At 46.8% G+C, this 27227-nt stretch overlaps 1 pseudogene; it reads right to left on the reverse strand.

Annotated features, from left to right (window-relative positions):
- Positions 1 to 2104: 2104 nt before the first annotated feature.
- Positions 2105 to 26033, reverse strand: LOC115385753 (class I histocompatibility antigen, F10 alpha chain-like; annotated as a pseudogene).
- Between the last annotated feature and the right edge of the window lie 1194 nt (positions 26034 to 27227).

A 27227-nucleotide genomic window follows, 5' to 3' on the forward strand; every position in this document is an offset into this window, starting at 1 on the left:
CTCAAAAATGTTTTGAATGTTGTTAAAAACAATGTAATAAAAAAAACTATTTTGTTTATGAATTTGTGTTTTTTGAGAATAAAACATTCCTCTGACTGCACCATACTGAATTACTTCTTTTTAAGTTGGATTTATCTGTTTGCTTTATAGGTTAAAAAAAAAACAAACTCGGTATCAAATCCATCCTTCACAAGGAAAGAAGGCCAAAATAATTGATGTTTGGAAACAAGAAGCAAATAAAAAATGCTGTGAGCCTTTGGGCTTCCGGAGCCTTGATCTGAATTTAAAAGACAAAGTGTGAAAAAGCCACATGTCACTGAACAATGAAGAATAAATATTTGCAAAATATCTGCATCAATATTAATCTGAGCTGGTTTATGGGACTTCTGCTCCTGAACCTCTACAGATCGGGATTCGGGGCTGTAGGAAGTGACTTCCATCTTTAGGCCGGACAGGAAGCTGCTGTCTGTGAGGCCTGAGCACTGTTTGTTTTGAACAGAGTTCATAGTGGAGAACAGCTGCTCACACACGGATGAGGATCTGAAGGTGGACGGACTCCAGATGCAGATTTCTTCATCTTTCTGTGGTGTCGGGGACGGCAGTCCATGTTTCAGACTCTGGTTTGTCCGGTCTGGGAAGGTTCTCAGTATCACTCCATCTGTGGCTCTGAACCAGAGTGGCCTTCTGATGACAACATCTTCTACATCCTCTGTCAAGCTCTGAATCTGGACTCCCTCATGTCTTTGTCAGCGATGTCAGCAGCTCCAGCTCCAGATCAGGACGACTCACACCTGCAGATGCAGCCAGGTTTAACAGGGATGGATGGATGGTCAGGGGGCTGATGGGAAGGACCAGGGGTTTTTTGGAGTCGCTTCCCAAATGATGAAACACTCTGAATTCATCAGCTTGTGAGCTTGTTTGAACTCCCTGAAAGTAGGGAAGTGAGACAGTGAGCCTCTCTGAACATCTCTGGATAAAACTGCAGCAGAGCGTTTCAGCACCTCTCCTCTGGACAGCGACCTCTGCAGGAGCTCACAGGAAGTGCTCTCCACCTCTTCTTCCGGGTCAAAGGGCTCCTGAGTGTGTTTCTAATGAGTTTCCAGTGAGAAGCTCTCCTCCCAGGCTGCTGGTGTGATGGACAGTGGTAACAGGAAGCTGGAGGCCGGTCCAGTCACATGGTGGACGTCAGAGAGCAGATTCTACTGAGAGAGGAGATTACTTTCATTCAGGATCAGTCCCCTCATCACCACTGGCTCCTGCTCTGCTTCTGACTCTAAACCACATTTTAAAAAGGATCTAAATTCTCAGCACAAATCCCTCTTTTCACAAAGCCTTCTGATCAGTCTGGCTCCGTTTCATTCATGTGGAGCTGAACCATCAAGGACTTCCAGGGAGTTTTTCACGTGGAGCAGGTCGACACCCGACTCTTCATCAGTGATGATCAGTCATTTATGACCTGCAAGTCGATGGTTGAACAACACCGGCCTGTGAAAGTAATATATTACTTTCCCAACACTGATCTTCATGATATTCAATAATCTGATGGATCCAGTGATCAGTCCTACCTGCCCACTCTGGACTGCTGCTTGCTGCTGGATCTTGTTCCTGAGGGGCTAAAAAAACAAGGTTTTCCACTTCTGTAGCGTCACATCAAACTGTTACTGAACTGATTTATCAAGTCAGACGACACAACGCCTCACAGTTCACTGACTGCTGGATTAAACTGAACTGTGGTTAAACTTCTGACCCGTTTCATCGTCCTCATCTGTTGTTCTGACCGTAGTTTCAGTGAAAAACTTGTCTCTGTCAGCATCTGTTTCCAGAGACACTCCGAGCTTCTTCTGGGCCGCCGTTGCTTTTTCTGACCTGTTTCACACACGGCAGACCGAGCGGAGGTCCTGTCAGTGGAGGGAGGAGGCCCGGGACAACCCGGTCCAAGTATCAGACCGGCCCACCGGGAAGAGTCCCAGTCCTCCTGAGGAGCACTCTGGACCTGGCTGAGGGTGTGTGTGTGTGTGTGTGTGTGTGTACTGGTACATGCACACAGGCACAGAGCGTGACAAAGAAAATGCGAATGTTAAAAAAAAAAGAGTAAAGACTGAGGGATTGTGGAGAACTTTATTCAGAGGCTGAAAAATCAGAATAAATATGACTGAAAGAGCAAAAGCTGAGATGAAAGCAGCTCTAAAAGTCCTCTGAGGAACTGACACCATAAAGGAAAAAGCTCCTGGTTTCTGCTGTCAATATGAAGCAAAGTCCAAAACATTTCACCATCTGAGATCAAATGAAACCAAGAAAAGATCAGAAGGAAGTGATGAGAAGCAACAAGTGAATGAAGCAGATCAATAGTTTAGTCAGGAGGAAATCAGTGGAGGAGAGAAACTCGCTCAACACATCAGTTCTAATCCAGACTGTCTTCATGTCCATTGAAGCCCAAAGAGGATTTTCACTGAGTTGTCAGTGTGAGAACTGCTGCAGGAGCCTCCTCCTCCAAAACATCTGATCCAAACACTCAAAGAGCCACAAGCTGCAGCAAGATTCCACCAAAGCAAAGTCAATCCACAGGGAGGAAGGAGCCCCGTCATGTTAACATGCTCTGCATGGCTTCTTCTCCTGATGAAGAGGAAGTGTCAGATTCTAGAAAACAAAGAGCAAAACTTGTTGGAAACACATGAAACATGTTCCAAAGCAAGAAGTCAGCTTGAAGGCAGAAACAACAGAAAGGAACATCAAACAACACTGAAACATCCTGATGAAAGGAAATAGGAAAGTACTCACTGCTGGTACTACTGGACCCTGAAAAACAGCAGGAGAAAGAGGGAGGAGGTTACCATGACGACCACTCTTTTCCACTCCAAACCCTCCTTCAGGTTCAACACACACATCAATGATCCTGATGAGGAAAGGAGAGTTTCTACTTTACCTTGAGGTCGGTTCTTCTTGTAGACAATGAGTCCAATGATGCAGCCTGTCAGGAGGAGCAGAGCAGCAACAACTCCTCCAGCAGCAGCTCCAGTGGGAAACCCTGCAGAGAAACAGCTGGTCAGTGAGGAGTGTCTCTGTTTCCATCATCGAGATTCCAGATGGATTGTCAGAGGTCGTCTCCCCTGATCAATAATCCTCTCCTGCCTCATAGAAACAGCAGAAGCAGTGGATTGTGTTATCAGAGCAGATTCTTCCTTCTTCAGATGAGCTCCTCAGACACAGAGTCACGGAATGATGTGAGCAGAAAACAGGAATTCAGAGAATCAAAACCAAAACAAGCAGAAAAACTGGACGGTGGTGAGAAAAACTTTTCAAGAGAAACTCAGAAAAAGCAGGAAGTTATTGAGCTTCTTGAACTGTTGAGCAGATAAAAACACACTGATAGGAGTGAAGCTGCTGTCAACAAAGAGAAACATCAGAACGGAACAAAAGACACAGGAGAGAATGAAGTGAAATGAAGAGTCTCTGACCTCCATCATTTGTCTTCCAGTTGGTCCTGATGTCCCGTTTGTCCAGTCTCTTGGAGACTTCCTGTCCTCCAGCCAGATGAAACACACAGCTGTACCTCCCCAGTCTTCATCTTTGAGCCCTGAAAGATCCAGATCAACGCTCATCTGGAAGCTCCCGTCATGGTTGGGGAGGATCTCTCCTTTGACCACGTCCTCATGGAGCTCCTCCTCGTCTTTCTTCCAGAACAAGTCTGTCTGTCGGGGTAGAAACCTGTAGCGTGGCAGGTGAGCGGAGAGGAGGGAGTCTTCTGGAGGAGAGACACTGAGGGAAGATCTGGAGAACAAGCAGGAAGACACCTCACACTTTACTGGATCTTCTCTACACTCTTTCTCTCATGTCAGCCACTGCAGCCAGGAAGAGACGGGCCATGGAAAGAGGGATGAAGGAAGGCCAGATGGAGAGAGGAGAGGAGATGCTGAGAGCAGCATGAAAGAAGAGAAGCTGAGAGACAAACTCCAAACATTTTACCTTTTCTCATCAGTGAGCTCCGACCAAACTCCACATACTTCTTCAGCCAATCAACACATTCTTTGTTGTAGTAGTGTTTGTACCGAGCCAACATAGCTTTGTCATTTTCCCACTGCTGTTTGGTGGGAACAGCCTGTTGAACTGGAGCGATCCATGTTTCTGTCTTCAGGTCCAGAACGAGGAAATCTTCTCCATCAAAGCCGTCTTGCCAATATCCGTTCACCACTTCATCAGTTTCATCCTCCCATTCACAACCGTACATCCACTGATAAACGTGAACACCTGAGAGAGACGAACACACAACACACCACACACACACACACACACACACACACACACACACACACACACACACACACAAACACGCACAGTCTTGTATTTCTATCCTTGTGGGGACCGTCCATTGACTCCCATTCATGTCTAGCCCCTAACCCTGACCCTTACCCTAACCCTAACCAACACCACAACAAAGCCTAACCCTAAAGAAATGTTTTTGCACTTTTACTTTTTTCAGTAACAACAACATGGTCAAGAAAACACTGTTTCTCCTCATTAGGACCGGAAAAAAGGTCCCCACAAGACACGTCGTGCCAGGTTTTCCTTGTGGGGACATTGGTCCCCACAAGGATAGGAAAATGCACGCACGCACACACACACACACACACACACACACACACACACACACACACACACACAACACACACACCACACACACACACACACACACAGTGAGTGAGTGTTGGTGTGTGATCAGGACTCTGACTTGATGGATTTCTTCTGGATTCAGCTCCATGTTGACGCGTCGCAGCTTTTTCATCATCAATCAGTGGTTTGGATTCATTCAGCAACTTTGTTCAGTGGAACTGAAGACAAAGGCAATGAAGTGAGGTTCTGAATGGCTGCAGTCACATGTTTGGACACTTTGTTGAAAAGTCTTGAAGTGAGATTCACATTGATGTGAGGAAGCAACAGAAACTTTGGATTTCCTTCAGTCTGAGCCCGACTTCACAACGCTCTCATGTGACTGGAATGTGTCGTCCTCATTCTTCTCCTCAGTGTCTCATTGGGACTGGAGGAAACTTTTCACTTGGTCAACCTGTTATATAGTTATATACTATGTTTTTGGGCTTCTGTGACCTATATGACGTGACTGAAGAATAGCATAATGTGACTCCTTTCATCACTCTTCACATTCTTCCTGTGTACTTAGTTACCTTGTTTTCCTGTGGTGGGTTAGACTAATGGTGATCTATAGTAGGCCTCTCCTGATGCTCCGGGGTAATTTCATTCTCGATTTCTCAGTTTGCACGCCCACAGTTCACTACTAGTTATATTCTCCGAACAAAAAAAAAAGTCTTTGTGTTACCTATTGATTTTGGTTCTGTCAGTCTCTCTGTTACTTATTGGTGCTGTGGTGTCGGATTGTTCTCTGTTACATGTGATATGTCGTATTGTGAATTTACAGGTCCTTCTCAAAAAAATAGAATATCGTGACAAAGTGCATTAATTAAAACTTAGGTCAGAAATACCACAGGGCAAGCTGGACTTTCAGCTCTGGCTTTATGGAACTGAAACGCACGGATAATCTATATGACAGAGCAGTTGAACTCTTTTTGAGGAAGGAAAGGAGGATGGATTTTGTTTACAAATAATGGGGATTTTGGTGAATAAAATGTTCCTCTTTTCCTAAATAATATTGCTGTTTTATTAAGTTGTTGATGCTTATGTATGTGCACAGATGTAGTAGGAGAATTGTGCACTTCAGCAAAGGCATTTATTCTGGCTGCACAAGTATCTATCTGCTGTGCAAAAACTCTTTATGTGCATATCTGCACAATAAGAGTTTTTTTTTTACAGACATAAAATAGTGTTGAGAGAGAGATGGATTGGTTCAGGCGGATCTGTTCTGAAGGCCTTAGTGTGAAATGCACAGTCCCCACTGATGTGTAATGTACGGAGATTCAGTCTCTCCTGCTGCTAAGATTAAAATCTGTTCATACAGTAAAAGGCTTCAATCATACAACATTGCATGCCCCAGCTGCCCAACAGGACAAGGGAAAAATAAATAAATAAATAATAAGAAGATCTTGGGACGGTAGAAAAAAACCCGTACAAGCACGACGACTGGACAAAAGATGTCAGAGTACTGCTGAAGTTTCAGCACGCACACATCTAAACTCTTAATTAGGGATGTGCGAGTAGAGTAGAGGAGACATGGCATGGCACTAAGCATCATGGGAAAACACCACCAGTGGGGCCGTCCACACCAGGAGAAGGCGAAGGTCATTAATACTGGGGCCCCAGCGCTCGACCCCCGACCCCATCAGACCAAGGGGATCCCGCACACCGAGGTGTGGAGCCCCCCAGGCCAGCCAGGACCAGAGGACCCGAGCACAGTGACCCCAGCAGAGGACCAGGACCAACTCCCGGTGTGAAGAACCCCCCTGAAGGAAACACTGGAGTTAAAACAGCTGAAAACATAAAAAGACATGATACAAAGCTAATAGTAAGAAAGATTATAAGTAAAAATTAAATAAGTTAGAAGTACATAATAGAATAGAACGAATAAATAGGATAAATAGATTAAAATAAAAATACTAGTAGAAATAAAAAACAAAAGAATAAAAAAAAAAAAAAAAAAAAAGATGGAGATAAGAACTATAAATTAATTAAAAGCCAGATTAAAAGGTGTGTTTTTAACCTCCCTTTAAAATGTTGAAATAAGTTAATTTAAAAAAGAATAAAGAATCTTATGAAGTTATTTTGATGAGACAAGCAACAGAAGATACATGAAATGTAACATGAACATGAAAACCCTGAGCAGCTTTAAAGTGTTTAACACATAATTTTAGACATTGTTCAAGTTTTTATTTATGTCTGGGTCATAAGATTCAAAATGAACAGAGTAAGAACGTTAAACTAAGAGTTTTCAGAAAAACAATCAGCTGTTGCACAGGAAACGTCACACCGAAGACAACAAACACTGAAACACGTGGTTTTTGGCGCTATCTCGTGGTGCGTTCAGGAACAACATGTCAAAAAAAGTTTTCTGCGAGAAGCAACAGTTTGTATAAAAGAGAAAATAGAGGCGAGACCACTAAAGTTCTTCATGAATAATGTATGAAAATTATGGAACAAAAGGAAAAAATACATTGAATTCATACTTTAAGTTCATTACACAAACTTAGAATCAGTGGATTCAAACCTGCTGGTTATATGATCACTTCTTTAATAATTTAGAGTTGTTTGTTTACATCTTGTACTTCAGTTCATTTAAAAAAAACCAAAAACTCAGAGAAATTGTTTTATCTTGCATTTAAAAAAGTGTACAACTCAAAGAATTGTTTGTTTATTTGTCAAGACTATTATTTGGACTTAAACATTGTGGCTGTGCTGCGTTATTTTAGAATTAAAAGTCATTTTTCAAAAATGATCTGTCGTTGCATTTGTAACCCAGGTGTCAAATCCTGACAGCCTGTCATTATACTGTTCACTCTCGTCTACATCCAGTCATGTATAGATCTGCTGCACTCACTCTCTCTCAAATCCCGCGGCATTTCACATGTTCCCGTTGGCTTGGCGATTAGCCAATCAGATCGCTTCATTCATGATGACGTCACACAGTCACGTGACTTAGCGCCGGCTATTATTAGCAGGGTCATGCCGGGGAGTAGGGAGACACGGAGAGGCAGTGGGGATGCCAAGAGAAGGCTGTGCTCAGGTCGGTTTCGGTCAAATCTTTGCGGTTAAACTGTCTTTGTGCTGCTCTATACTTAACCATGCACTTATATCATAGGAGTCGTCGGCTACCGCGTCCGAGATCGTGCGATTAGAGCACACACGTGTAATCCAGACCGTGGAATCGGTGAGTGCTCAGTCCGATTGTTAGCCTAGCGTCTCCATTCATTCTAGAGGCAGGTGTTAGCATGCATGGGTTATTCAAAGTTGTGCCTTGTTTTCAAAAATATCAACTTACCCTGAACTGTGATGATAAGCCAAATACTCCATCGTTGGTGTCAGAAAAGTGTGATGATGTATTTTAAGTGCCTTTATTTTTGAATGTGATCTTGTAAGTTTGTGGCTTATAAACTTCACTGATGCACTGAATGAGCACTTTATCTGTCAACAGTGGACTAATTAATTAATTTCCACAGTTTGCATGAAGCACTTTACTTAATGATATGACTATTTATTGAACTTTGACACTGAAAGATTGTATTTTATTACTATTTAAGACTCTTTGAATCTCTTTTGGGATTACTTTCACTGCAGTGTAACTTACTGTGCAGGTAGTGCTATAAATTGGTCAGTGCGCACAATTACTTCAATCCAATTATTAGTACAAGGATTTATATTTATTGATATGTACATGTATTTGATATTCGTTATTTGGTGCTTTGTACAGGCCAGGTTTTTTTTTCCTGCGGTCCTGCAAAGAATGATGGCGAGCTAGAGACCAGGCCGAGAGCCTAACCGGAGCTCCGGTTTTCCAGCCGGAGACCAAGTGCTACCTCTGCCGGGCCGGTAGGGGCTCCTGAAGCCAGCAACCTCTCACCCCCACAACTTGACCTACACCCACACAACCCACACATGCTCGGACTCTTCCGCAGAGTCACCAGCTGTTAAGACCCAGACGTGGGTCATGTGAACTTTGGGTGGGATGAATGGACAATTGGGTTGATTTCTTCTGTCCAAGGGGTGTGAAGCTGGACTCCACCTCTTACCACTGTGAAAAATCAATTGCTGTTATCATCATCGTTCCTTTGTGTTGCACTTCTAATACCTGTCACCTTCGAATATTCAACACAATTGTAACTTGTTGAGAGTATCTCGAATGGCCATTCGCGCAGGTTAAAGTTTTGCAAATCTGTTATGTTTGTTAGTCCTGTTTGTTTTCCTTTTGTTTCGAAGAGCTAAATATATGGTACCTTTTTACTTGCAAACTCAACTCCAAGTCTCTGCCTCTTCTCTCTCCGTGAGCGAACCCAGAATCTTCTGATCAGCTAGCCTGTTGCTATCATTGGAATTATCATCATCTAGTCCTGGGCTTGACTAGCCCTTAGCGTGTAACATAAGTGCTACACATTATTTTAAATTTTATGTATCAAATGTATCGGTATGAGTATCGGTATCGGTGAGTACTGAAGATGAAGTACTTGTACTTGGTATCAGTCTGAAAACATGTGGTATCCAACATCCCTACTCTTAAAGGTGAAATACAGGATGTTCCATTTGCTTTGAGTTCCGGGTGGATCGTCAAAATAACTGGTGGGTCTCTTTGTCAATCATTCTGACGAGCTGCTTTCGTCAAGCCGTTGTGTGCTCGCTCCCAATCAGGTTACGTATTGCGCATTCAGAGTGTTTATGTAGCCGTTCCAGCTAGTACTTACCGATGGCAAATCTGACATAATGAAACTGTAACTGTTTTGGAAAATAAGCTTTATGAGCGAGGCCGATCGCAGAAACTGTAAACAGAGCCGTGCACGCCCGGAGAAGATGAGCCACTGATAGGCGTTTCCTCTGGAGAAGCCGTCGAGCAGGTAGGATGGTCTGGCGCATGCGCGTTTTTCAAAAAGCGAGTAGTAACAGCGTTTGGCTTCGTCTTTTCGAGGAAGTCCCTGTTAGCACCTTTAAGTCTCAGTGGACTCCTTTGACAAGGACCGTTGAGTTGTTGAGGTTTTCCTTTTGAATAATCTCTGCACTGCAAAATATTGGCTATGAACATTTATTCAAGGCTTCCCAGCCGAGTGGCAGGCCTCCTCATTGTCATGGTAGCAAAGACACAGGCACACCAAAGAGCTTCTCTACTTATGTATCTTTTCAGATTGGTCAGTCTGTAACAACTCACCTGTCTTTTCCAAAGCAATGCTGCCACTACGTTCTATAAGGTCACGGGCGGACAAACACCTAACAGCAGGAGTGACAGACCAAAAACATAAAAGTGAGTCCAAAACCCAGCATTTATTTTACCAAGAAACCCCTTAACAGAAAACCAGACACTGGTCGCTCGAGCAAACCTCCTAATAACTTAAAAAAATGCTGCACAATGCGGAAAGTCATGAAATAAACCTCAAATGTTCCTCAACGTCCAAACTTTCCCAAAGTTCAAAGTGCACGTTCCTGCAGGAGACCTACTGAGTGGGCCGATGGCAGATAATTACTCACGGCCCGTAAACATCCCCAGTCCTCTGATCACCGCTGCGTCTCCTCTCCAGCCCGGCAGCTTTGTGGAAAAGTAATCCAGTCATTCCAAAAGCGCAACAAAGTTATAATCCCTGAGGCACAGATCCCACTGGCAAACATTCCACGGCTGTTACCTGGTAGTAGCCTGCAAACAGCCCGTGCGACTGACTTTGAAACCCAAGATTATTTGCGGCAGTGACGTCACATTTCCCATCTCTGTAAGGATCCATTTTCACATTCAGAGGGTTGAATGGAGCTGCTGGCTGCTCAACAAGGGAGCTAACGGGCTGCTGACGCTGACTCAGGATCAGTGGGACATATTGATCTGCTTCCTGTCAACAATCAGCAGCCTGAATGGAGTGTGTGAGCATCACACTGAGCTGGGAGAAAGTCTGAGGAGAGAAAGGAATCCAACCCAGGTCCTCCTGCTGTGAGGGGACAGTGCTAACCACTTCACCCCTGCTGCTGCTGCTGCTGCTGCTGACTCAAAGCTCAAAGAACAAGAGACAAACTGGGAGTTTTCATTCAAACTCTGTTTGGAAAAAGTTTGCGAACCCCGGTGATCAAGTGAGTTAGACCAGTCGTGGCCGCTCTGAGCTGATATCCGTGAAGAGGAGCGATCCTGTCAAACTCGCTCTGATATGTTGCTTTACTCACACATTTCAACCGAGAATGTAACCACCTAGACTGCCGATATGTATTTCGCTCATACTATTCTATACATCCTATGTGCCTCAAAATGCGGTGCGCCCCACATATGACATTTTTTTTAATAAAAGTCATTCATTGACTGTGGCCTATTAATTTAGTGAGCCTTATAGTGCGGAAATTGCGGTATTTAATCGGTATTATGCAAGCATTTGTTAGCCCCCCCAACAAATTTCACCACCAGCCGTGTGTGTGTGTGTGTGTGTGTGTGTGTGTGTGTGTGTGTGTGTGTGTGTGTGTGTGTGTGTGTGTGTGTGTGTGTGTGTGTGTGTGTGTGTGTGTGTGTGTGTGTGTGTGTGTGTGTGTGTGTGTGTGTGTGTGTGTGTGTGTGTGTGTGTGTTATTTTTAAATAACTTACAACAGATTGTTTTAAGTTTAGATAAAACCAAAGGTAGCAACAGCACCAATCAGGCAAAAGGAAAAACACAGAATATCTCTAAACGGGCTGGTTTTTTACAGCCCAGCAGATACATTCATTTGGTTCCTGTAAGTGATTGACAGGTGTCATGTCCCGCCCCCGTGGTTTACTGAGCATTTTGGGCTAGCTTCAGTCAGCCCACAGCTGCTGCCTTTTGACCAACAGCAGCGAGTTAACTCAGCGGGGCTGCTATTGGTGCCAGAGTTCAGAAGGAGGGAGAAAAAGTTCAGCAATGGCGGCATCAGCATGAACCAGGTGGATTATTTGCTTTGATTAAATGCACTTCATGCTGTCGATTGAGACTGACTTCATCCAAAAGTTACCTGACTTCAACGACATGGTGATTAACCTGTTTGCATCCCAGAAAGGCGTCGATGTGAGCTTCTTTTCAAATAAGGTAGGCCCATGTGGACCTGTTAAAGGACTGTGACGCCTTGTTTTTGCTGAGTGAAGGCGTGTTTGGCTACATGTCACCAAACTGTTGTAATAAGACAGTTGCAGCAGGCATCTGTGGGCTGTCGTTGAAGTTGGATTAGAACACGTTTGTAGTGCGTAAATGTATATGTGTGTGCGTGCGTGCCCGTGTGTGCGTGAGAGAGAGAGAGAGAGACCGCACTAAAAAAATATAGTGTACCTGTAACTGATGTAACTGTGTATCATAGGTGATGTTTCTTTTGCAGCTCTGTTAACTACCGTATTTTCCGCACTACAAGACGCACGTAAAAGCCTGTAATTTTCTCAAAACCCAACAGAGCGCCTTATAATCTGATGCACTTTTTTTTTGCGGAAATTACGGTAATCAACCTGATCACATGAGCAAACAAGCCCTGCTTGCTTTTAGCTAAGCTAGCCAGTTCAAACAGAACGGCAAACATGAAGCTTCAGGCACATTCTCCACCTCCAACCTGTCAGTCACCATAATCACACAGTTTGTCCTCCACTCTCCCAACCGGGGAGCACGGCGCGCGGCTGCACAGCCGGCCGACGTCGGGAGCGGCTGGACGCCGGGCAGCAGCCTGCATGTTTCGACGCTGAGAGCGGCCGGCCCCGCCCGGCAGCCCACCCGCCGGGACGCCGAGAGCAAGCTGGCTGAACCCCGGTGATCAAGTGAGTTAGACCAGTCGTGGCCGCTCTGAGCTGATATCCGTGAAGAGGAGCGATCCTGTCAAACTCGCTTTGATATGTTGCTTTACTCACACATTTCAACCGAGAATGTAACCACCAAGACTGCCAATATGTATTTCGCTCATGCTATTCTATACATCCTATGTGCCTCAAAATGCGGTGCGCCCCACATATATGACATTTTTTTTAATAAAAATCATTCATTGACTGTGCGCCTATTAATCCAGGGAGCCTTATAGTGCGGAAATTGCGGTATTTAATCGGTATTATGCAAGCATTTGTTAGCCCCCCCAACAAATTTCACCACCAGCCGTGTGTGTGTGTGTGTGTGTGTGTGTGTGTGTGTGTGTGTTCTCGTATTTCTATCCTTGTTGGGGCCAAATGTCCCCACAAGGATAGCAAAACGTGGAACGACGTGCCTTGTGGGGACCTTTTTCCGGTCCTAAGTAGGAGAAACAGTGTTTTCTTGACCATGTTGTTGTTACTGAAAAAAGTAAAAGTGCAAAAACATTTCTTTAGGGTTAGGCTTTGTTTTAGTGTGGGTTAGGGTTAGGGTAAGGGTCAGGGTTAGGGGTTAGACATGAATGGGAGTCAATGGACGGTCCCCACGAGGATAGAAATACGAGACTGTGTGTGTGTGTGTGTGTGTGTGTGTGTGTGTGTGTGTGTGTGTGTGTGTGTGTGTGTGTGTGTGTGTGTGTGTGTGTGTGTGTGTGTACTCAGTGAAGACAGGATCAGGAAAAAAGACAAAATTCAATCAAACCTCCAGTTTGGTTCAAACGCTGCTTCAAGATCTCGATGTTTCCTTTGAACCACTGCTGAGTTCCACGAGCGATCTGAGTGTATCTGTCCCAGTATGTTTGATCATCTTCTGTCATTCTGTTCGCCCAGTCCTGTTTGGGGACATATCTCCTGGTGTTGCTGTCGTAGTGCTCAACCTGAAGTTCATCCATTAAACCAACGATCACAAACTCTGGAAAGTTTGGAACTTGAGAGACTCCAGTGTAGAAATGCTTGAGAGAGTGAATTTCTGGAAGAAAGAGAAGAGAGTAAATCAATCAATAACACTGACAGTCCAGCCTGATTGGACATTTGCTGTTTCCCTCTGATCTGGCAGCTTCTTCCTTTTCTTGTGTAAAGTGTTGAGCTGCTTTAAAGCCTGAATCCATGAGATTCAAAGAGCATCTCTTCACTCTTGTCTTCACTTCATCTGATTGGAAACACTTGATGAGACCAATCAAAGCTCACTTTCTTCTCATTGATCAACTAATGATTGAAAAGCTCTTTGGAGGACTTCCGATATGACGGAGAAGCGAGTAACAGCATAATTTGTAAGCTACCAGGCGGTCTTATTCCCCCTGAAAAATTATACATCTTTTTGATAAGCTGGCCGTGAAAGATATCATGAAAGGGGGGAATAAACAGAAAGCAAAAGGAAAATCTCGGCAAAAAGTGGAGACGGGTGATTTTTCACCGAGTGACAGTGTGGAATTTGGTTGCGGCGCTAACGAAGCTAATGTGCACATCGACATGGAGGCTATTCAAGCTAACATCATTGCTGAAATACAGGCGGGCCGAGTGGATGTGAAGAAAGAACTGACAGAAAACATTGGACAACTGAAGAGTGAACTGAGCGATTTCAGAGGAGAGTTTAGTGTGAAGCTAAACACTCTTGCCACCGACCTAAAAAACATAACGGATCGAGTCAAGCAGGCGGAGCAGAGATTAACCAAGGTGGAAGAGTGGCGCACTGAAGCTAAAGAGATGCTGATCCATGCCTTGGAACACCAAGATTCTCTACAAGCAAAACTGATGTACCTGGAGGCACGTTCGCGCAGAAATAATATACGTATCCATGGCATTCCTGAAGACGCCGAGGGTTAAAATATCCAGGATTTTATCACAAACTTCCTGAAAACCGAGCTACGCCTTCCTGACGCCTCTCTCGGCATCCAACACTACCACCGGTCCCTTGGAGCCAAACCCCCCGCGGGCTCTAGTCCAAGGTCAATCCTTATCTATTTTTTGGAGTATAAAACTAAAGAGATGATACTCCACGATGCTTGGAAAAAAAGAGAAATCTTTTAGGACGGCAAACGAGTGTTTTTCGAGCAAGATTACCCAACCGGGGTGACAGTAGCTCCGTTGGTCTTATAACCGTAATGTTGGCGGTTCGATCCCTGCTCCCGCAGGCGTAAAACTGCCGTTGTGTCCTTGGGCAAGACACTTCACCCACCTTGCCTGGTATGAAAGTTGTGAGAGTGAATGGTTGGTGGTGGTCAGAGGGGCCGATGGTGCAGATTGGCAGCCTCACTTCCGTCAGTCTGCCCCAAGGCAGCTGTGGCTACAGTTGTAGCTTACCACCACCCAGTAAGGTGTGAAAGGGTTGATGTGATATTGCAGTGTGAAGCGCTTTGGGCTCTGTCAAGCAGGGTAGAAAGCGCTATACAAGTGTAGTCCATTTACCATAACCGAAATAATAATGAAAAGAAAGGTGTACACTACCATTAGAAAAACATTTACACAAAAGACTCTCCGGTTCCAGACTCTCCACTCAGCCCGACTCAGAGTTCTGTGGAGGTGACTGGAATGTTTGCTTGAACCCGTCTTTGGACTACTCAAACCAGACAAAAAAAATGCAGCTGGAATGCATATGTCAGAAAACTATTAAAAGAAAAAGGAATGATTAATATATGGAGAGAGGCACTTCCACATGAAAAGTGTTTTACTTTTTTCTCCTCAAGGTTTACTCACTAATAGACTATTTTTTTATGTTTGATATAGACAGACAGATCATCCTCAGACCCTTTTCCAATCAAGAATGGTGTGAAGCAGGGCTGTGTCCTTGCTCCAACCCTTTTTGGCATCTTTTTCTCCATGCTCCTACGCTACGCATTCAAGGACTCTGAAGACGGTTTCTTTCTACACACCAGGAGCGACGGAGGCCTCTTTAACCTGGCACGCCTCAAAGCAAAGACTAAGGTACGGAGCGTTCTCATCAGGGAGCTGCTCTTTGCTGATGATGCTGGTCTTGCCGCCCACACTGAGGAAGCGCTCCAGCGTCTCATAAATTGCTTTGCTGATGCCTGCTCTGAGTTTGGCCTCACCATCAGCCTCAAAAAGACCAAGGTCATGGGTCAGGATGTCAGTAGTGCTCCCAGCATTAACATCGGCGACCACACCCTTGAGGTAGTGGACAAGTTCACCTACCTCGGTTCGATCATCTCCAGTAACCTTTCCCATGATGCTGAACTGGACACGCGCATTGGCAAGGCATCGACAGTGATGGCCCGCCTGGCGAAGCGTGTCTGGGACAACTCCATGCTAACCACCAACACCAAGATAAGAGTCTACCAGGCCTGCGTACTGAGCACTCTCTTATACGGCAGCGAAACATGGACCCTCTACTCCTGTCAGGAACGTCGGCTGAATGCTTTCCACCAGCGCTGCCTTCGCAGACTACTGGGCATCAGCTGGCAAGACCGTGTCTCCAATATTGACGTCCTGGCCAGAGCAGAAGTTCCCAGTATGTTTGCCATCCTGACCCAGAGACGCTTACGATGGCTTGGCCACGTCACCCGAATGAACAACGGCCGCATCCCAAAAGACCTACTGTACGGGGAACTGGCTACTGGAAACAGGTCAAAGGGACGACCAGCTCTCAGGTTCAAGGATGTCTGCAAGCGTGACCTTAAAGCTGGAGGCTTCAACCCTTCTGACCTGGAGTCAGCCACGTCCGAACGCTCTGATTGGCGGACCACCAGCAAGGATGTCATCAGGAAAGCAGAGGAGAGAAGAGACACCCGCTGGGGAGAGAAGAGACACCGCAGACAGCGGAAACCATTGACACCTCAACCACACCACGAAGAGTTCATCTGCAGTGGCTGCGGCAGGATCTGCGGATCCCATATTGGCCTCTACAGCCACGCCCGGCGCTGCAGCTCCCTGACTGTAAATCCACGGCACAAACCCCTCCATGATCTCTCGAGATCGATGGAGCCAACAGACAGACAGAGTTATAAAATGTGACATTGGAGTAAAAGATATATCTGACCACGCTGGGGTGTATTTGACACTTAATTTCAGCAACAAACCAAAGAGACCTGATGGAGACTGAACACAGGCTGACTTAATGATACCAACTTTCAGACGTTTATGGCGAACGAATTTAAAGAATATATGACCAATCATGATAATGGAGCTGTCGCTCCGAGCCTTCTGTTGGATGCTGCTAAAGCTGTCCTTATGGGCAAGTTCATTATGTGGTCAACCCGCAAGAAAAAAGAAAAGGAGAAACAAATTAAAGACCTGACCATGAGGCTTAAATCTTTGGAGAGAAAGCACATCGAATGTAATGATACTAATACCTTAAATCGAACAGAAAAAAACAAAACAAACGTTAAACGATATCTATGAAAAACAAATAGAGAATGAAGCAAAGTTTATAAAACAGAGCTACTATGAAAATAGCCCAAAATCTAAAAAACTTCTGGCTTGGAGAATTAGAAGACAACAGGCGGACAGACTGGTAGCTAGGAGTCAAGATGGCGCCGCTGTGTCTGACATGCCGCTTCCTCCTCTGTGTCCTGCTGTCTTATGGATTTGTAGTTGTGTCATCAGCTGTTCCATATGACCGAGCTACGCTTCTAGAACTGCGTTTTCCGTTTAATCATCCTGTTAATGGGAAATTCTACAAACCTCCGCCACCACTGCTGTCATCAATTCCTGCCTTCCTCAGTCGCCCTGCCTGCCGGCTTCCAGGCAGTAAGCGCCGCAGAAGATGTGGTCAGAGAGGAGGGCTACATGTCAAGCTTCGGTCCTGCCTGAACTTGCCTTGGATTAGGAGTAGTGATCTGATTGGACCTGCCTGTGCCGGCCCCAGTAGAGCTCGGGAATGCTACCGCTGGCTTTGTCCTGTTGGCCCGGACACCGACATCTCTTCTCCAAGTTGGTGTTGGTGGGAGAAATCCTCATGCAGCCGTGTCCTGGAAAACCTCCGCCCGATTACTCGTGTGACAGCGTTGCCTGCCGCCTCGTCCTCGCTCCGTATGGGATTTTGCAACGCCAGATCGATCAACAAGAAAACGTTTGTCTTCAATGATATCCTCTCCTCCCGCAATCTGGATTTCCTCTTCCTCGTGGAAACGTGGCTGCCACCAGGTGATGTGAGTCTGTTCTCGGAGCTCCTCCCCTCCGGCTACCGGTTCCTAAACTCCCCGAGACAAACGGGAAGGGCTGGGGGGATAGCCACCGCATACAAGCAGTCTTGAACTGCCGCCAACTGTCCACCAGGGGGTTCTCCAGCTTTGAGCTCCAAGTATTTGTATTAACTCTGCCCTGTCCCATTCTGTGTGCTGTCCTCTATCGGCCACCTAAACTGAAAAAGGATTTCCTGAGTGAGTTTTCCGAGTTTCTAGCGGAGTTTATGCCAAAGTTTGATAATATTCTAATCTGTGGGGACTTTAATATCCATGTTTGCTGCTCCTCACATGAGCTGGCCAATAACTTTAAATCTCTCTTAGACTCTCTGGATCTCACACAGTCTATATCTGGTCCCACTCACAGGTTAGGTCATACATTAGACTTAATCATTTCTCGGGGGATCACAGTGTCCATCTGTGAGTAGTCAGCTCTTCCCATCACTGATCACTCTCTTATACAGTTTGGCATCTGCGCTGTTCCACCTGCGCCCATGCCTACTGCCCCCCAACGTCGCCGCATCTTTACCTCATCTGTAGTAAAGGACTTTTCGGCTGCCTTTTCTGCTCCTGGCCTTTGCTCTGCTCCTGAACTGACATCTCCTTTATGTCCAGACCGCTTCCTTTCCGAATTCCACTCCACCTGCTCCCAGATCCTGGACTCTGTAGCACCTTTTAAGACTGTGACTACTAGAACTCCTTCTGTCCCATGGCTCAATGACACAACTCGAGCCCTGAGGCGTCGGTGTAGACAAACGGAACGCAAATGGAAGAAGGACAGGTTACAGGTGTCACTGGACATTTTTAGGGACAGCCTCACCGCCTTTCAGAGGGCAGTAGGGGATGCTAAAGGGCAGTACCTCTCCAATCTCATCAGGAACAATAGCCACCGCCCTGGAGTACAGTTCAAAACCATTAATTCTGTAATTAACCCTTTGTCTGTTTCTTTGAACGATGTTTCTGAACAAACCTGCAATGCTTTTAAGCAATATTTTTTGGACAAAGTTGTGTCTTTCAAGCAAGCTATTACACCTGTTCCTACAGCTTTTACATCCACTCCTGCTGCACAATGTGTGCTTGAGAATTTTGACCTTGTTACTCTTGTGGACCTCAAAATAGCTGTCCAGGGGTTGAAGTCTACAACCTGTGCGTTAGACACTGTTCCCGCTCGTATTAGGAAGGAGGCCGTTGACATCTTAGGCCCATGCCTTGTTTCCTTCATAAACAGCTGTTTTAGTTTGGGCACTGTGCCAGCTGCTCTCAAGCACGCCATTGTTAAACCATTGCTTAAAAAAAAAAAACCCGGTCTGGATCCCTCCCTTTTATCTAATTTCCGTCCTATCTCTCACCTGCCTTTTTTGTCCAAACTGATGGAGAAGCTTGTTTTTTCACAGCTTCTCTCTCACCTTAATTCTAATGGCATTGTGGACAAATTTCAATCAGGCTTCAGGTCGAGACAGAGCACCGAGTCTGCACTGTTGAGGGTCTATAATGATATCTTGGCAGCTCTAGACAACAGAAGTTCTGTTTTCTTGGTTTTACTAGATCTAACAGCGGCCTTTGATACCGTGGATCATACCATCCTCATTTCCCGACTTCAAGACCCAAGTGACAAATTATAGACGGACGAGCAGCAACACCGTCCGTAACTAATTGTCATTTAATTTATTTTATTTTGAAAATTGACCGGATTCTCTTGCCTTTTCTGTTTCCGACTTCCTGTCTGGTCCGATCTGCTTGATCCAGCTTGACATATGGCGCACTCGCGCTCACGGCTCGCGTGAAAAATAGAACGAAGCGGAGCGGGCGCGCTGCAGAGCGCGAGCCGTGGCGCGCATGGTGCGCAGCTGCGCGTTGTGTGCGGCCGGTCAGATAGGTTAACATGGGATGCGATCAGAAGCGCCGTGCGCTGCGCTACCGCGCGCTGCGCTACCGCGTCCAGTGCGTTCGGGCCATTACTGTACTATTTCCAACAAGGCGAATCTGAAGACTTTTCAACAACTGATACACAATTCTAACTTGGAGAAGCAAGACTTCTACAGATATCTACAGTTAAGATCTTACTTTGACAAACATATTAAAAATATTAGTAATAAAAAAGCAATCACAAAAAAATGGCTGAATAAAGAGTCTCCAACAATCACTGAATGGAAAAAAAAAAATAATTCAGGACGTTCATAGTATGGAACAAATGACATGTTCTTTAAGATACGCCACCAAAAAGGGAGAAAAATAATGGAAAACCTGGATGTCATATTGCAACTGGGAGCAATGTTGATGTTCCTCCTCTGGTTTACATCACCTGTGTTTATAAAGACTCGTTCTCTCTCTTTTTTTCCCCCATGTATTTTGATTACTTTATCTATTACTATTTGTTCTCTGGACTTAAATGGTCATTCAGGACTCAAATAAAATGACCTGAAAGAAATATGGTTTTGTATGCCCTGATCTTGATGTAACCCACTTCATTTTCCATTTATATATTGTTTAGTACCTCTGCAAGCTTAGAGGAATATTCCACCCAAAAAACGATTTGGCCTCATTTTCTACTCACCCTCATGCTAAGAAACACTCTGGAGCACTTTTTTGACGTTTCAAATGCAGTTGGAGATGTTTGGGGACTTTCGTTGTCAACAAACAGGGACTGACAGAGCCCGACAGAAAAAAAGGTCCATAAAATCCACAAAACGTGCCCATTTTCCTTCATACTGCTCGTCCGCTGTAATCCAAGTGTCCTGAGCGGGTAACGTCCATAATTAATTCTTAACGAGGTAATTTAGTATATTTTAAGAGCGTAAACAGTGCGCTTTCATACTGCTCCACTGTATGTATGCGCGCGCACCCTGAACTACGGAAGTCGCGGCAGACCAAGCAACACGCTTGCACGCTTTCAGCGACTACTTTTCTAAATTGCAAGTGTAGAAGAAGAAGTTCCGTTGTTTATATTCTGCTGTGAGTGACAGTATATCTGTCTGGTGTTAAATGTTCAATTTCTGTTGTTTTTGTATTGTAAAAGCAAAAATCTAAAAATAAAGTTTAAAAAAAAGAAAAGCTCTTTGGAATTTCTTCAGCTGCTTTCATTCTGACAGGAGGAAACATTTAGATGACTTTGAAGAGACATAAGAGCACAGGAGGTTTACAAAAAAAAAGCAAAAATGTGTCCAGATGTTTAACAGTCTTGAACAATCTGATTATTAGACGGCAAAACTAGTGAATTCTTTCCAGTGAGATTTCTCTAACTCTGGTGGTTAACAGGTATGGGTTGGTCAGAGCCGGGCCTTTCTCCATTGTGTTCCACAGATTGATTCCAGCAGGGACCACATGTGGAGCTGTGAAGACGTCTGTTTGAAACAGGGATCTGATCACTTTATTGTTCTGACCGCTGCTGACAGAGAAACAGAGCCGAGCAGCTGGAGGATCAGTCACAGAGAACAAGGTTAGTTGTTGAGGATCCACTCTTGGTTGAGCTCTAAATAACATGCAAACAGCAGAAGAGAGACTTTAGCATCACCTCCAGGTGACCCAGGGATCCTGGATTCTTCTAGAAACTCCTTCTAGGAGCAGAGATGAGCAGCTTGGTTCAATCACTGATCAACCAGTAGAATCTTACTGTTAAACCAGGATTCAATCAGTACACATTTGTCTTTAAACGGTCTGTCTTTGTTGTTCCAAATATCATATTTATTGGGTGAAAAATGATGTTCAAAAGGAGAGACCATGAAAGGAAGGCCTGACGAGGAAGAGATGAGCTTTTCACCAGGAGACGGATGAAAGAGTTGAGCTCGGTGTTGTTTATTCGCAGCACACAGGTGACAGCAGTCATTCCAGAAAGCAACCACATGACAGATCATTCCTGCCCTTTTAACCCCACCAACAGTGCACCATACCTCCTCATGTGGCTAAACCCCGCCCCTTCTAATGTGAGGAACCACCCTCTCCCAGCAGAACATTCAGAAGGGACCAAACGCCCCAAGGGAGAATGAACAAACAACTCCAACAAAAACATCAGTCAAAGTCTCTTAAGGGAGGCCTAATCACACGGCCATACCGACTGCGCACCTCCACAACGGCAGGAGCAGGACCCGCCAGCAGGGCAACAGGGGCCGGAGCTCCCATGGCAGCAGTCGACTTGGGGGGACGTCCCCGTCTCGGAGGCTGTGCCACCTCCACCGGCTCCTCCGGCAGAACATGCGCAGGCTTCAGGCGATCCACCGAAACCCGGACCACCCTACCACCCATGTACAACGCAAACGTCTTGGGCTCCGTCTCCAGAACGCGGAACGGGCCATCATAAGGAGGCTGCAATGGGGCACAGTGGGCGTCATGGCAAAGAAACACATACCGAGCCACCATCAAAGTCCTCAGAACATAGGAGCAGGGGAGGCAGTGGTGAGCAGGAACCGGGGCCGAACTCCGACCCGGCTCCACGCAACTGGGCCACTGGGGGGCCACCAACAACCAGGGCGCTGAAGGATCCGGGAGGAATTCACCGGGGACCCACAGTGGCTGACCCAGGACCAGCTCAGCAGACCATGCCTGCAGATCCTCCTTCGGGGCTGAACGCAGGCCCAGCATGACCCACGGCAGGCGGTCCACCCAGTTGCAGTCCGTGAGGGCAGCACGGAGGGCAGCCTTCATAGAGCAGTGGAAGTACTCGCGCAGCCCATTAGCCTGGGGCTTGAATGCCGTGGTGCGGTGCAACTTCACCCCGAGGCTCCTCGCTACCGCAGTCCAGAGCTCGGAGGTGAACTGGGGGCCTCTGTCAGATTCGACATCCAGCGGCGTGCCAAAACGGGCCACCCAGGTGGAAATGAAGGCCTGTGCCACCTCTACTGCCGTCGTGGAAACCAGCGAAACCACCTTTGGCCACCTGGTGGTCCGGTCCACCATAGTCAGGAGGTGAGTAAAGCCGTGGGAGGGTGGCAGCGGACCAACCAAGTCCAGGTGGACATAGTCAACCCTCCTCTCAGGCACAGAGAACAGCTCCAGTGGGGCCCTGGTGTGGCGGTGAACCTTGGACCGCCGACATGCCACGCAGGAAGCTGCCCAGCTTCTGACGTCCTTCCTGAGCATTTCCACGGGAAGTAGGGGTGCTGCAGCACCCCCAGTTGCCGATTACCACGGGAAGTAGGGGTGCTGAGGGTGCTGCAGCACCCGGTCTTTTGTCACGCAGTCACGCCATATATTGTATTTCTCACGATGAAAAAAGAATCCCGGTAAACTTGTCTGGTGCGCCATTGGTGCGCTGCTGGTTAACCCCCCCCCCCCCCCCCCCGGGTTGATGAGGGTGCCCGTGCCACGCTCGTCCGTTCCCTTCCACTCCCGCCGTTGGATGAAAGCGCTCATCTCGGGCGCTGAGCCCTTTTTTCTCTCAGCACCCCCTGTTGAGAATATGTTCCCGCGGCGATGTTCCTGAGGCCCGGCCTGACAAACTTCACCCCCACCAGCTTCACTGATGCCCTCACCCCAGGATGTGACCACCAGGATGTCATCCAGGTACACAGACAGGAACGACAACCCCCGTAACACAGAGTTGATCAGCCGCTGGAAGGTCTGCGCTGCACCTTTAAGTCCAAATGGCATCCGCAGGAACTCGAACAGCCCAAACGGAGTGATCACTGCAGTCTTGGGTACGTCCTGGGGGTGGACCGGGACCTGGTGGTAGCCTTTCACCAAATCCACCTTGGAAAAGATAACTTTCCCCGCCAGGTGAACCGAGAAATCCTGCATGTGTGGAATGGAGTACCGATCATGCTTGGTGATGTTATTCAGTTGCCGAAAATCACCACACGGCCTCCAGCTGCCATTCGATTTTGGGACCATGTGCAGGGGTGAGGCCCACAGGCTGTCAGAGTGCCGCACAATACCCAGACGCTCCATAGTGGCAAACACCTCCCTGGCAATCCCCAGTTTAGCCGCATCCAGCTGGCGAGGGCGCACATAAACCGGCGGCCCAGCCGTGGGGATGTAATGTTCCAGTGAGATCCTGTGAGATCCGGGAACTTGGTCAGGAGCTGCTGGTACACATCCCCGGTGGGCAGACTATTAGTCAGAGACAGCAATCCACCCCTCCCCAAGGTGTACGAATAGGAGGAGGAGAGCGCGTCCACCAAGCAGCGGTTTGTAATATCCACTCATAATCCATGTGCACACAGGAAATCAGCCCCAAGGATCGGCACGGCTACATCAGTCATCACAAAGTCCCAGCCGAACTGCCGACCGTCAAAACACACAGTCACATACCTGGTGCCGAATGTGCGGCTAGCGATCCCGTTTGCGGCATCCAGCTGCGGACCGTGTTTACCGCTGGCTATGTCAGTGCTGTAAGCCGGTAGAATGCTCCGTTGTGCACCCGTGTCCACTAGAAAACGCCTCCCAGACACAGTCTTTAATAAACAGCAGTTTGTTGGTATCCTCAGCGCTGACAGCTGCCACCGAGCACTGAGGCAGCCGTTTCCCTGTACCGGGAATGCGCACGGCAGCGTGCAGCGCTTCGGCAGGGACCCGAAATGCCGGTGGAAAAAACACAGCGCGCCGTCGTCCTTAGGCCGCTGCCTCGCTGCAGTGACTGCAGCATGTATGTCCCCCTCCGGCTGGCGTTGCGGCTCCGGCAGGCAGGTAGCATGGACTCCGAGCGGTCGTGACGCGAGCAAGATTCTGTCGGCCTCCTCCGCCAGACCTCGGTAGTCCGTAGTCTGCACCAGCGATGAGGTAGCCAAGGTCGTGCAGACCGGAAGAGGCAGCTGGCGCTGGAACAGCTGTATGAAGAGGAAGGAGGCATCCCCGGATCCAAGCAGCGCCAGCATCTTCTCCATCAGTTCTGTGTGCGTGCTGTCTCCCAAGCCATGAAGGGACAGCAGCCGCTCTGCACGCTCCGCATCTGACAACTGAAAGAGCCGGAGGAGCTGCGCCGGAGGAGCTGCGCCGGAGGAGCTGCGCCCTCAGGGCGGCGTACCTGTCCTGCGCCGGTGGGTCGCGCAGGAAACCCATGACACGGTGGGTGGTCACTGAATCCAGAGCTGCCACCACATGGTAATACCGTGTCTGGTCCGCCATGATGCCCCTCAGCCAAAACTGCGCCTCCACGTGCTGGAACCACGTCTCCGGATCCTTTTGCCAAAAGTCAGGCAGTTTGATCGCCGCGGCATAAACAGTGGTAGCGCCCTGCACTCCTACGCCGTTGCTTGACTCCGCAGACATGTCCAGCGTCAGGGTCACCAATGTGGTGGTCACACAAGGAGGAGACGGACGAGAGAGTTGAGCTGGGTTTTGTTAGTTCGCAGCACACAGGTGACAGCAGTCATTCCAGGAAGCAACATCATGACAGATCATTCCTGCCCTTTTAACCCCACCAACAGTGCACCACACCTCCTCACTTGACTAAACCCCGCCCCTTCTAATGTGAGGAACCACCCTCTCCCAGCAGACACCACAGGATCAATATTATAGTTACAGGTTCAGAAAACGTTGAATCCACCCAGTTTGGACTAAATATGGAAAAGTCTGACATTCCAGAGTTCAGATTTTTAAAGAAGAGTTTCAAGCAGTTTGTTTTAAAGGAGTTATTTAAAGTAGAGAATTCTCCTAAAGTGAGTCCAGCATCTTCATCAGTGAGAACATTCTTCACAGGATGAGTTCTGTCCTTCCACAACTAGCTGACAGCTGGTTAGTCAGTCTCAGGAACTAGTTAGTTGTCCACAAACAGAGAGAGAGCTGCAGACGTGAAGCGTGACGTCATCTGCCGTTCATCACGTGACCACTGACAGCTTCCTCTGTGAGAGTTCCTTTAGGTGGATACTAGATGGCGCTGATGGCCTCTGTTCATGTTTCTCTTCAGGACTGACAGACAGGACTGACTTCTACTAACAGAACAGGAGGAGACGAGTTCCTTTTCCTCTTTCTGGCTGTTTAAACACACCTCACACATTATTAAAGAGCAACACACAGCTGGAACTAGATCCCAGTGATGGGATCAACGGGATCCATCATGTGAATGGATCAGTGAAGCCTCGGTCTCCTCCACACTCCATATGGGATCAATAGTCTGGAGCTCCACTACTGATCCAGGATCAGACTGAGATCAGGATCAACACAGAACCAACTGTTCCACATTCAACATGAACATGAGGCCCACTGATTTCTCCAGTGAGGCTTCAAATGTTTCCAGACAGAAGAAAAGAAGGAAAAAGAGATTTTCCTCAGAAGAAGAGAAGCTTGTCAGTCAGAGGAGATGTGGAGAAAAAGCTGGAATCCTACCTGGAGCCCCGCTGGGGATTCCCAGCAGGAAGAAGAGAGCCAGGAGGAGCTGCATGTTCACCTGTCCTCTCTTTCTTCTCTCACTTCTCTTCCTTGTCACAAAAATAAAAATGAACTTGTCCATAGCCCATCTCCAGTGGAGCAGAGACAAACTACAAAGTTCTGTGCTGCTTGTTTGACAACCTCGGGAACTGACATCTGATTGGCTCTGGAATCAGGAAGTAGTGACCGTCTCGCCCCGCCCACTGAAGTTGTTTTTCCAAACCTCTCAGTTTGGAAGGAATTCGACTTTGGAATTCTGACTCTTTGAAGGGGGTTTCGTGAGGAGCTGTTTGTTTGAAAGAGCCGCTCAAAAGATTGGCTCCTTTTTTGGGGGTGTGGGGCAGGATTTCAAATTTGATTAAGTTTTCATTTGTGTAATAACAAAAAAAAAAAAAAAAACAGAACTAAAAAACAAGAAGACAGAGGTTTTTGAAGGAAAAACGAGAAAAAAAGAAAATGGGCAGGTCAGCAGATGATTAAACATTTTTCTATATATGCACAGACATACTTCTCTATGAAGGGCAGTCCATGGACTAACCCTAACCTAACCCTAACCCTAACCACAACCTCCAAAAAACATGAGCTAAACATTCTTGATTATGCAAATAAATATGTGGTGTTTTATACCATTTTATGCAATAAAATTGCAGACAGTTGTGAAGTGTGCTGTGAAATATGCGAAAACATGCCAGATATGTAAGTTACCCATATATACACACTCTCTCTTGCGTGCGCGCACATGCACACACACCTCTGTCACATTCATTTTTATATTAGTTTATTTATCTTAAATTGTTACTCACCAATACTCACACACACACTGTGTGTGTGTGTGTGTGTGTGTGTGTGTGTGTGTGTGTGTGTGTGTGTGTGTTCCATTGCTAAAACCTGTGATAAACAACACAGTGTTTGGTTTCCTTGCTTACTGGTGACCGATGTTCTTTAGCACTTCCTGCTGCTGCTGCTCGTAGCAGCGGATGTTGAAATCAGACTCATTAAAGGTCTGAACGGCTTTTTGTCTGGTTTTTAACATCTATCAGCAACAAGGGACGTGAAAGAAAACCAGTCGCCAGTTATTGGGGAAACCAGTTCTTCCAAAACACCGGCTCCTCTCCGGTTTCTGGACACTTCTTCTCCACTAGTTAGCTGCTGCATTCAGGTGACTGGAGCTGCTGGGAAAACTGAAACTCCGTCATTCACATGAAGGCAGTGGAGACAGCTGGACTCAGGAGACACTCAGGAGACACTCAGGAGACACTCAGGAGACACGTGAAGGAAACATGGACAATTTGCTCTAAGGAACGGCTCTCAGACAGCTGTGAACCGGCTCTCAT

This window comes from Salarias fasciatus, unplaced genomic scaffold (genome assembly GCF_902148845.1).
Source record: "Salarias fasciatus unplaced genomic scaffold, fSalaFa1.1, whole genome shotgun sequence".
Classification (NCBI taxonomy): Eukaryota; Metazoa; Chordata; class Actinopteri; order Blenniiformes; family Blenniidae; genus Salarias; species Salarias fasciatus.